Consider the following 9,246-nt stretch of genomic DNA (forward strand, 5'->3'; position numbering starts at 1 on the left):
CTTGGCTCTGCAACCTCCACCCTGGGTTCAAGCAATTCTCCTGCCTTCGCTTCCTGAGTATCTGGGATTACAGGCATGCACCACCACACCCAGCTAATTTTGTATTTTTAGTAGAGATGGGGTTTCTCCAAGTTGGTCAGGCTGGTCTTAAACTCCCAACCTCAGGTGATCCACCCTCCTTGGCCTCCCAAAGTGCTGGGTTTGCAGGCTTGAGCCACCGCGCCTGGCACCTTACTTAATTGTTAAAGGCCGTATATAGTTCAAAATAAGTTTTCTTGACTCTGAAAAACAAAATAAGGATCCCTAAGTTATCTTAGGGACTCTTATGCATATTTGCAATATTCCAAGCAAAAGTTAAAAAGGTTGCTTTGGCCAGGTGCAGCAGCTCACACCTGTAATCCCAGCACTTTGGGAGGCTGAGGGGGGTGGATCATGAGGTCAGGAGTTCGAGACCAGCCTGGCCAACATGGTGAAACCCCGTGTCTACTAAAAATACAAAAATTTATCGAGCGTGGCAGTGGGCGCCTGTACTCCCAGGCTGAGGCAGGAGAATCGCTCGAACCCGGGAGGCGGAGGTTGCAGTGAGCCAAGATTGCACCATTGCACTCCAGCCTGGGTGACAGAGCGAGACTCTATCACACACACACACAAAAAAGCTGCCTTAACTTTTTGAGTGCAGTCCATTTAGTTAACTTTTGTTTTGCTTGATATTTGTGAATATGTCCATTCTTTGTGAGTCCTGTACTTTTTTTATTGCAATGTTACAATCTTCAAAGCTATTAAAAACCCGCATTTGAGAACACCTGTTAAAGTCCTTAATATAGCTTGATTATAAACCATTTTTTGAGAAGGAACAAAGCAAGACAACAATTGTTTGCGAATGACAAAATTTCCAGGATAGTTAGTTAAATCTTTACAAATCTTTTATAACCTTTTTACCAAAGGACAGATTAGTGTTTTAAGACCTCCTTGCTATGCTTTTATTTCAATGCTCAATTTATGAAAAGACCATATAGATACTATGAGAGAAGACAGTGTAGTGTTTCTACCATGCATTTCATTGCAAGGCAACCCAAAGCCAATTGGCTTATTTCGGTAATTAGCCCATTCCGCATGGTAGTCTCATCTCTTTGTGGGGGGCGGGGATGTCTTTTAGGTGCCCAAGAGCATGCTTTTTGATTTATAACTAGTATTAGCATCCTTTACAGTGTATTTTCTACCTAGTTATTATGCATCAAAGCTCTTTTATAATGTGAAGTAATTTGATACCCCCAAAACTCAAAATGGTAGATAACACAGTACATAACAGAACAGAGCCTTTGGTTTTGAGAGGGAACTATCTGCTTTTAATTTTGAGGGTTTCATGAGGAAAACAGGTTTTTTTCCAAAACGGGGTTTGTGGCACCTCCTCTGTTTTTCCCAAGGAGTTCCATGCTGTCAGAAGTTATCTTAGGGACTCTCATGCATGCATTAAGAGTGGTTAAGACAAAAATGGAGAAAAATAATTCAGTTGACTGAGAAGAGCCTTTTTCCAGAAAACAAGATTCAAGAAGAGAAAAACATAAGGGCCTTTTAAGTATACCTATAACTTGAATATCCACTTTTAATTAAGCTGAGTGCTCTTAACAAAAGCCTTCAAAATCCCTTGTTACTTGACTTTAGCCATGCCAAGCAGTTAAGATTTTTGGCTTTTGAACTTTACAAAAAGTAACCTCACAGGTGAAACCAATGAGCCTTCATTAGGTTATGACTTGACCACAAGTGTAGAAGGTATTTTCAAAGGAGTGATAGGCAGCTTTTGAAACTGTCATTGCAAAACTGTGACTGAGACAGTGAAAGAGAAGAGATCCGACTCAAACAACTCCATTTTTTTTCCAGCCCCCAAGCTGTCCTTGCCCAACCCTGGGTGTAGGCTAGACCAACTTTGGGAGGGGCGAGTTTACAGTTATTAAACTATAGATAGTTTATAGTTATTAAACTGTAGATAGTTTAAAACAAAGATGATATCAGCCCGTTCTTAAGATATACTTCCCTCTTGCCTGGGGACCAGACCAAGAAACTAGCCATAAGATTAAAAACCAGGTGGGGCGCGGTGGCTTACGCCTGTAATCCCAGCACTTTTGGAGGCCGAGGCGGGTGAATCACAAGGTCAGGAGTTCGAAACCAGCCTGGTCAACATAGTGAAACCCTGTCTTTACTGAAAATACAAAAGTTAGCCAGGTGTAGTGGTGCGCGCCTGTAATCCCAGCTACTTGTGAGGCTGAGGCAAGGAGAATCACTTGAACCTGGGAGGCGGAGGTTGCAGCAAGCTGAGATTGCGCGACTGCACTCCAGCCTGGGCAACAGTGCAAGACTCCATCTCAAAAAAAAAAAAATATATATATATATATATATATATATTAGAAACTATGGCTTAGGAGCTATGCACCTGGAGGCTGCAAGATTTTGACACTCTCTAAACTACTCTTAAAATGAATGCTTAAGACATTTTGTAAACCCTGCCCTTGATGGATCAGCTGGCACCACCCAGATTGACAAACCGGCTTATATGATTTTGTGGCCCTCACCCAGGAACGGACTTAGCACCAGAAGACAGCCACCATTATAAAATGGTGGAGACTCAAAGTATTGCCACGTGGTTACAGGTCATGTTTCCAAGGACATGAAACAAGATGAAGGCCTGTAGCCAAGTTTGTTAGTGACCATTTTGTTGGGCTCGCTTGAACACTAGGCTTATGGGGTCCTAGGCCTGCATCCTAACCTAAGATACTCTTTCTTAGGGAAAGACATGCAAAGCACAGAAAGACATGCAAAGAACACCAGATTGTTTACAGCTTAAGACCAACCTCACAAATCCTTTTTTATTAATTATAAATTTACAGAGAATATAAACAATGATCCTTATTATCCCTTTTACTGGTTTGCACAGGGAGAAGCCAAAAGGCCATCTGGTAAGAAACGTTTACCCTTTTGCCAGCATACCAGGCTTCTGTGTTCTCTTCCCCTAGCTTAACTCTAAGCCAAGCATTTTAACGTTTGGAAAATTAACTTTTCCCAGGTTGGAAGAACATTATAAAAGAGATAGAAGCCATTTTAAACCATGAAAGAAGGAAAAACACCATAGAAAGGAGTTCCAATTAGGGTCGCCAAGAGGTATTGCCTCTTTTCCTATTGGAAATATTGTTTCCCCTATTTCTTTGTCTTCTCTATTTTTTCTTTCCCTTTTTGGCCTACTATAGGAGACCCATTGCTTATCTCCAAAATTTTCTTCTGCTTGCAGAGCTGCCTGTTTTAGCTGCAGTTAGGGTTTGGCTTAACAGCAGCATAACATTCCTCCATGAGAGGTTAAATACCTGAGTTAAATTTTGGAAACCTTCTGTATACCTATCAGGGTCATTAGAAGATTGGAAGGGCACAGTGGCTCATGCCTGTAATCCCAGCACTTTGAGAGGCTGAGGCGGGTGGATCATCTGAGGTCAGGAATTCAAGACCAGTCTAACCAACATGGTGAAACTGTCTCTACTAAAAAAAAAAAACAAAAACCACAAAATTAGCTGGGCATGGTGGTGCACGCCTGTGAATCCTAGCTACTTGGGAGACTGAGGCAGTAGAATTGCTTGAACCCAGGAGGCAGAGGTTGCAGTGAGCCAAGATCATGCCATTGCACTCTAGCCTGGGCAACAAGAGCAAAACTATGTTTCAAAAAAAAAAAAAGAAAGAAAGAAAATCGGCCTAAGTCTCCCTTTGCTTGCCTAAGGTCCTATAATGAGAAGGGAATTGAAGGGGCCCCAAATAAAGGAATCCTCAGGCGGTTCGCCTGGAACTGGCTTCTCTAATTTTGGGTAATCATTCTTTTTGGGCCTGCCTAATATGATTGCTAAAAGAGCTAGGTTGATTTTGCAACACTTGCAGAAGTTTAGTAAAAAGGCCACACCTGGCTGGGGGCAGTGGCTCAGGTCTGTAATCCCAGCACTTTGGGAGGCTGAGACGGGTGGATCACGAGGTCAGGAGATCGAGACCATCCTGGCTAACACAGTGAAACCCCCGTCTCTACTAAATATACAAAAACAATTAGCTGGGCATGGTGGCGGGCGCCTGTAGTCCCAGCTACTTGGAGGCTGAGGCAGGAGAATGGCGTGAACCCAGGAGGCAGAGCTTGCAGTGAGCCAAGATTGCACCACTGCACTCCAGCCTGGGCGACAGAGCGGGACACGGTCTAAAAAAAAAAAAAAAAAAAAAAAAACACCATGCCCTTGTGTAAAAGAAAATAAGCCACTCTTTCTTCAAAGTTTCAGGGTTGAAGGAGTCCCAGTGCTTTAAAATACACTCGAGGGCAGCGCATGTTATACACGATCTATTTCCCATCTAGAAAGAGAAGTGAGAATAAAAGCGTTCTTCTAGTCTCCTTCCTTTTGGTGTGTGATCCAGGATGGAGACAAAAGCAGTAAAGGGCATTCCCCCAAATATCTTCTCTCCGTGGTTTCTGGATTCCCAGCACCTATTTAAATGTGTCACTCGTGACCTGTGACTGCAGGCATGACCCTCCAAGCCATGACATCAGAGGAACTCAACTTTTGGGCCTTAGTCATGCTTTCCTCAAGCAGTCTTAGTCCTCTGCCTTTTATTTCCCTTTGACCTCCCAGACTTGTGTGGGCTTTGTGCCTTCCTAAAAAAATGGATTTCAAGAAAAATCATGTAATTGGGCAAGACCCCTTTAAGGGAGGGGGCATGCTAGATTGAACTCTATATATGGGTAAACATTTACCCATAGGAAAATGGTTCCGGTTAAATTCCAGACTTAAAATTTCCTTACTAATTAAGTACTATCTTAACTGGAGACAGAATAGGTGCCTTAAAAGAACATAGGAAGCAAGTGGACATTTTTCTACTGATGGGACAATTTTAGGACTAAAATCTGGCTGCAGAAGACATTTTACTCCTAACTGTTAAAAGCAGAGCCTTCCCGTTCACATAAATAGCAGTAGAAAAGCACAAAATGGAAAAGTCGCAAAGCTGCAATGTACTGTAGAGAACCAGCAATATGTCTCATGAAGAGGATTTGTATTTCCACTAGGTGGCTTAGAAATACCAAGTGCTCGCCAGAGAAACCATAGAGAAACGTTTATTGAGTTACTGGCTGCCGTGATTCACGATCTCTTCTAACAGACCTGTTTCCCTGAACTGTAAAGATTCCTGCACATTAGGCACACAGAGAGGGTAAGAGACCATGGATAGAGACAGAAAGAAAGTTTGGCCACAGGATAGTTGAGGATTCTCTACCAACACCTGGCTGTCGGAAGCTGCGTCCAGTCCAGAGGCCTTTGAATCATGCCAGAGTGTGCCCTGACCAGAAATTCTCAGTTGCCTCAGAACTTTTCCCAGCCTTGCATGATGGCAAGGTCTCCCCGTGAAAATGTGGAATACGATGAGGTTTCTCTTCAAATAATCTCATCAATCTTTTATTCTTTAATTCATAGTACCACCCCCTTTTTCTCCTTCTTTCTCCTTTTTTCTGTTTCGCCTTTGTTAGATGCTCAGGCACACCACAGTACCAAGCGTTATCAGTACCAGCTCACATCCCTTTCCTTATTTGGAAAAATGACTAACTTTCTAGCTCATTACAGACACCCCTTCCCCTTCCTCTCCACTTGATTTTATGTGCCCACTCTATCTTAAAAAATGAAATGTTTAGCCAATCAGGATTAGTTTAGATTGTACAACCCAACCCCAGCCAATGGGGAAAGGGTACAGGGGCAGGACTTACATCAGGAATAAAGGCTTTCGTGCCCCTTTGTTCAGGTGTGCTTTCATGGCAACTGGCCAAGGAGGCAACCCTCTGTGCAGAAGTAAAATTGCTTTGCTAAGAATCCTGTGTTTGAGTGTTCAATTTCCTTAGGATTTTGAGCGTTATCCCTAACAAAAAGAAGCTAGTTCAAACATGGCCAACATTCCCAGTACCTGTGGGTAATGGGGGATTCTCCATGTTCTCCCCAGCAAGCCTCATATCCGAGTCTTTAGTACGGCAGCCAATGCTAAGCGTATGTATTAGGCTGATGGACGCCCGTTTGATTTATTTTAATATAGAGACTAAGAGCACCTCGTAATGATAGAACAGATTTTAGGATTGTTCCCATACTCACCACTCCAATGAAGGCTGTGCTTTGGATTTTCCTGGCCCATGCACCAAAATGATATGGCTCTGATGAGTGGAGGAACACCAGGGCTCTCGTCTCATGCAAATTGGATAAAATGACACAGATACACGTGGAGTGGTATTAAGGAGTGGAGAGTTTAATAGGCAAGAAAGAAGGGAGAAGAAGAAAAGAAGAAGGCACCCCTGTACAGACACAGAGGGAGGGGGGGTTCCAAAGCCAAGAGAGGAGACCACAAATGCGGGGGATACCAACAAGGTATATGAGGAGGCTGGAGGAGGTGGTGTCTAATTTGCATAGGGCTTAGGGGATTGGTTTAACCAGGCATGTCATTCATATAGCCCACGAAAAAACTGGCCCTCTCACCCTAGCCTTTTAAGATGCAAATGCAGGGCACCATGATGTTTTACACAGGTAGGGATATGTAGATGTAGCCGTGTTGCCAGGCACATGTGGGGGCAAGGGCAAGAGGACAACGGTGGGAATCGCCATGTTTGGGTGGACCCAGTTTCTAATGGTCTGCATTTGCATATCAAATGCTGGCTGGGATCTAAGAGCCTGGGCTTTCCTGGTAAACCAGAAATGTTTCTGGAGTTGCTTTAAAAGAAACAACTTTCCAAGGAGCCCTTTTCCTCTCCATCTCCCTAAAGTAATTTTTTAATAACTTCTATAAGTACATGAAAAGATGTTCAACATCATCAATCATTAGGAAAACACTGATCAATACCACAATTAGATACTACATCACACTCACTAGGATGGCTATAATTAAAAATATGGACAATAACAAGTGTTGACAAGGATGTGGAGACATCAGAACCCTTGTGCATTGCTAGTGGAATGTAAAAGCAGCAGCTTTGAAAACCAATGTGGCCGTTCCACAAAAAGTAAAACATGACTTTTTTTTTTTTTTTTTTTTGAGACGGAGTCTCACTCTGTTGCCCAGGCTGGAGTGCAGTGGTGCAACCTCTGCTCACTGCAAGCTCCACCTCCCGGGTTCACTCCATTCTCCTGCCTCAGTCTCCTGAGTAGCTGGGACTACAGGTGCCCACCACCACGCCTGGCTAATTAGCCAGGATAATCTCGATCTCCTGACCTCATGATCCGCCCGCCTCGGCCTCCCAAAGTGCTGGGATTACAGGCATGAGCCACCGCACCCAGCCATCATGATTTTCTAATTCTATTCCTAGGTATACACACAAGAGAAATTGAAAACGGGTGCCCACACTAAAACCAGTACATGAATTTTCATAGCAGCATAATTCATAATAGCCAAAACGTAGAAACAGCCCACACATCCATCAACTGAAGCATGGGTAAAGAAAATGTAGTATATCCATGCAATGGAAACCATTAAAAGGAATGAAGTACAGACAACATGGATGACCCTCAGAGACATGCTGAATGGAAGAAGCCAGGCACAAAGGCCATGTGTTGTATGATTCTGTAGCAGGACGAACCGCAGACAAAACCTCTCAGACACCAAGTTGTAGAAGGAAAGGCTTTATTCAGCTGAGAGCATCAGCAAGCTACTGCCTTAAAATCCGAGCTCCCTGAGTGCACAATTTCTGTCCCTTTTAAGGTCTCACAACACTAAAGATTTCACATGAAAGGATCGTGATTGATTTGAGCAAGCAGGCAGTACATGGCAGGGGCTGCATGCACTGGTGGTCAGAGAGAAACAGAACAGGGCAGGGAGTTTCATAATGTTCTTCTCTACAATGTCTGGAATCTATGAATAACATTGGTTTCTAAGTTATGAGTTGATTTTTAACTACTGGGTTTAGGCCAGGCAGGCCCAGGCCTGGTTTCGGGCCTGGCACCGGGCTGCCTGTCTTTGGTTTTACTTTCTTGTTGTTGTTGTTTTTTCTTAAAACAGGTACTGAGTACAAAACAGTATAAAACAATATGAGAAGGTCTCTCTCTTCCCTCATTTCCCCCCTTTGAGACTCTCACTTTTTATTAGTGGAGTTCTCACTCTTATTTTTGCTACTTATGTCTTTTTGTGCAATAGATTGAGAGTGATTTATATAGTATGCTTGTGCTGAAGCATTTTGGTGAACTTAGGTAGTGATGAAGTTTTTTATCATTTGGAGAAATGCAGGTGTCAGACAAGGGAGTAGTAAGCAGGTTCTTATTACTATTATTACTCTTATTATAAGAGTTTTAAATCTTCCTATTGCTGGGAACCAAGTCCCAAACATGGCTCCTGGATTGAGTCCATGCCACACTTGCATGGGTACATGTGCCAGTTTTGTTATATTTTTAACTATATCCTCAACTACTTGCCCCTGATCATCTATGTGTAGGTAGTAATTAGTAAGGTTAAATTTCTCACAAACTCCTCCTTCAGCTGCTAGCAAGTAGCCAAGAGCTAGTCTATTTTGATAGACAGCATTTCTCATCAGAGTCTCTTGCTGGGCAAGAACAGTCAAGGTTTGACCAGTTTTATTAGTAATAATTTCTAAAACAGCTTGCAACCATATGATTCGGTTGAGCATGTAGATGGGGGTTCAATATCCTCATGAGCCATCTTGTGCCTAAGTGGCGGGTCTATAGTATTGTCTGATTCATTTAGGGGGCCATTTATTATTTTTCTAATCACCTATGGCTATGCTTCATTTTTCGTGGGAAGCATAGACGGGGAAGCCTAGAAATTCACCTGTTTTCATGGGCAGTAAGAAGAAAGATGGCTTAATGGTGCCAATTACACAGCTACCTGTCTGCTGATCAGGCAGCTTAGCACAAGCTCTGTGTCCACATATCCAGTATAACCCAGTGGGGGCCATCCAGTCCCGGTGGAATTCTGGGTGGGCCTAAACAGTCTGCAACTTTGGAAATTTACTGAATGGATTTCTTTCTGTGTAACTGGAACTCCACCATGTAACTGTTTTTGTGGCACCATTATACAGCTTTTGCCTAAGACAACTAATCCACCCTACAGGATGAGTTAATCCTTTCCTTTTTCTAGCTATGCAATATTGTCTAATAATTGAGACTTTTAGAACTTAAAGATTGTCAGGGTGGTTCTTTGGGGCTGGGAATTCATCAGGAACTCGGTCTGTAGGAACTAATTCTCAGGCTTCCCATGGCC

The sequence above is a fragment of the Hylobates moloch genome, unplaced genomic scaffold (genome assembly GCF_009828535.3).
Source record: "Hylobates moloch isolate HMO894 unplaced genomic scaffold, HMol_V3 SCAFFOLD_6, whole genome shotgun sequence".
NCBI lineage: Eukaryota > Metazoa > Chordata > Mammalia > Primates > Hylobatidae > Hylobates > Hylobates moloch.